Genomic DNA, 3219 nt, shown 5'->3' with positions numbered 1-3219 from the left:
AAGTCCCAGTCACAAATTTCTACATGGCCTGCTGCTGCCTGGGGCAGAAACCTTCCAGGAGCTCCAAGTAATCATGACTTCCAAGCCTATGAGAAACAGAAGTCCAGTTAACTTTTCTTGTCTAGGTGAAAATGTTTCCAATTATGATTATTTCACTTTCACTAATGAAAATTAAACTGTTGAATGTCTCCAGTCCCTACTGGAAAAATCATCATTCTGCATTATTGGAATCAAGTGTCTAAGGTTGCTTCCTAGAATGGCAAATGTACTGCTTTCTAAGCTCACAAACTTCTTTTCAAAGAAGTTGGATCCTTTATTGTCCTTAAAATGGCAGCAATACTAAATGCTTCCCCATCAAGAAGAATGTAGCCTATGGAGTATACCATGCCCCAACTGAACAAATTAAAGCACTTGCCAGATATGGAGAGATTTTTCAAAGAATGTGGTTATTCCCACACCAGTGGTCAGTACTGCTTGACCTCGAGGAAAAAAATCTCCTTTGTCAAAAAAATCTCCTTTGTTGCCTACAAATGTAGTCCTTATGCCTACCCACCATCTGCTGCCTGTATGTTAGGCTTAAAGAAACCAAGGTGAGTACAGCTCCCAGATCCTGGGCCTCTGTCCACTAGAAGTTTCTAATATTTCAGGAATTGGCTGACTCAACAAGTAAACAAGCCATCTATATGCAGTTATTTTTTCAAAAATATTAATGAACCCTTAGATAAGTATTTAAATGTTTTTTTCTTTCATGCATTTGTTTCTAACTCATTTATAAGATTATTTCTTTGTAGCTTTGTATGTCCCTCCCCCACAGTATAACCCCTGCTTTCACTATATTTGATGTCGGTATAATTTGTGGAGGAGATGGGGAAAAACAAGTTGTTTAAGGATACAGGTGGACTCGATGCAACTAGGAGAAGTACAAGTTGTCATGTCAAAACGAACTTTACAACTTTGGTGGGGGGGGGGGTTGGGGGGAGGGGTGGGGGGAGGCCGGGAAGGGATGTGAAGGGGAAACAAAGGAGGAGGCTGCAATGCTTGATAAGAAATGTACTCATTATCTTGCCCATGTAATTGTAACCCCTCTGTACAGTATGTTCACGAAAAATAAAAATAAAAATTTTAAAAAAAGGACATCCCATGATGTTTTAGAATCTGATATTATGATGTTCTCAGTTCTAACATAGCAGTGAGAAGCTGAGTAGGTAAAAGATTAAAAGCTATATTTAGTGACCCAAATTCTACTCTACGTTATACTAATATAATTTTTCCTTGTCATAATAGTAATATTGTTTATTATAGAAAATTTTTTGAAAAGAGTAATACTGTCAAAAGAGGGTGATATAAAATCACTGAATTAATAAAAATTAACCTTAATATCAAGACTTCATAGATCTTTTACTAAAAACATTTTTTTTTGCCAGACCTTGGGCTTGACTTCAGGGCCTGGGCACTGTCCCTGAGCTTCTTTACTCAAGGGTTGCACTCTACCACTTAAGTCACAGCATCACTTCTGGCTTTTTCTGTTTATGTGGTACTGAACTCAGGGGTTCATGCGTGCTAGACAAGCACTCTACCACTAAGCCACATTCCTAGCCCAACATGTGTTTTCACTAGAACATTTTTTGGTTGTTTCAATTTGTATCTTCAGGGTTCAGAAATACAGCTTGGAAAGGTCTATGCAAGGAAAGGCTGTGATTGAGAATATTACTTTACACTGCACTAACAGTTATATTTGTAAGTCCTTTCTTGGGGATGATTTTTTTCCAGTGGGATGTGGCTTGAGAAAGTCATAATCGACAACACTTATTTCTGAATTCCTTCAAGGGTCAGAAATAAGATGGACTGGAGTGGCTTGGTTTGGAATGGAAGACAGCACTTGCTCTATAATGGGCCTTGGAACATTTTCTATTTCCAAGTAGACATCTCATACTGTGATGGTTAATTTCATGTATCAGCTTTATTGGGCCAAGGGGGCCCAGATAACTGGTTATACATTATATCTAGGTTTGTGGTTCTTTTTGGAAAAGGCCAGCATTTGAATTGGTGGACCAAGAAAAGCCATGGTCTTCCCTGAAGTGAGTATACATTATCCTATTGAGTACCTCAATAGAAGAAAAAGGCAGAGGAAGGTTAAATTAGCTTTTTACCCCACTGCTTGAGCTGAACAATTGTCTTCTGACTCAGTTCTCAGGCAGTCATATCCAGACAGGAGGCTATATCATCAGCATTACAGCTCTCCGGCTTTCAACCCTTTGAACTACTAGCTTTCTTAGGTCCACACTTCCAGGTATGTGACTCCTCAGCCTCCAAAATCATGTGAGTCATAAGCCCACTCTCATAAGAAATATATGTATATGTATTGTGTGTGTGTGTGTGTATGTGTGTGGTGTGTGTGTGTTAAGTATATATATTTCTTTTGGTTCCATTTTTCTAGAGAACCATGACTAATGCACACAGACTACCGCATACCTCTTCTATACACTACTTTACCTGGTCTATCCATTCATGTCCCAAACCCATTTAGTGTGGGAAAAACCAATTCTGCTTAACTTTGCACCTACAATACTTGGTTGGGATTTACATGTGACATGCTAGGCTAGTACTCTTTTTTTTTTTCCCTAGCCCTTGTCTCCCAATTCACAATACAGACTAGGCACAGGCCTGGGCTGAGGTGTATATGGGGTAGGTTTACTCTGCCTCCTCTTTCTATACAGTCACAGCCTGTGGTAAGCACCCGGAGGCCTAGGCTAGTACTCTTGATGGCAGTTTAGGATTTCTGTTTCTACAACTTCTTCATCTGTATGTCTTGGTGGCAATGTCTCATTATTCAATACAAAACAGATCTGTTTGTCTTCCTTCTCTAACATCAGAAAGTCCTAGAGAATATGGTCTCCTGGTCTGTGTTTGAAATGCCTTGTCTTCCCTACTATTTCCTCTGTCCTTAATTTTCAGAGACTGCTCTAAATAGATATCTTTGCCTAACACATGGGCCAGTATTTCTAGTGACCTCACTTCAAGAAGTAGAATTTATCAGTCGCATGAACTTGTATCTGTATTGTCACTACATTTACTTGATGCTGGGCCTCTAAGTACTTTATATAGATTCTCATTTAACTTATACCTTGCCTATTCACAACAGAACAAGTGGTTTGCAATTCCTTCTTTAGGAAAGAAAGCTTGGAAAGTTCTCGTAAATTCCACAGCAGAGGAAAAGGA

The 3219-nt window shown here is 39.1% G+C and overlaps 1 pseudogene; it reads right to left on the bottom strand.

Moving 5' to 3' along the window:
• Positions 1-2626: 2626 nt before the first annotated feature.
• On the bottom strand, positions 2627-2746 carry LOC122120150 (annotated as a pseudogene).
• Positions 2747-3219: the final 473 nt, after the last annotated feature.

Source organism: Dipodomys spectabilis, unplaced genomic scaffold (assembly GCF_019054845.1).
Source record: "Dipodomys spectabilis isolate Male_0828 unplaced genomic scaffold, ASM1905484v1 ptg000174l, whole genome shotgun sequence".
NCBI classification, from domain to species: Eukaryota; Metazoa; Chordata; class Mammalia; order Rodentia; family Heteromyidae; genus Dipodomys; species Dipodomys spectabilis.
This window is presented reverse-complemented; position numbering and strand designations above follow the sequence as displayed.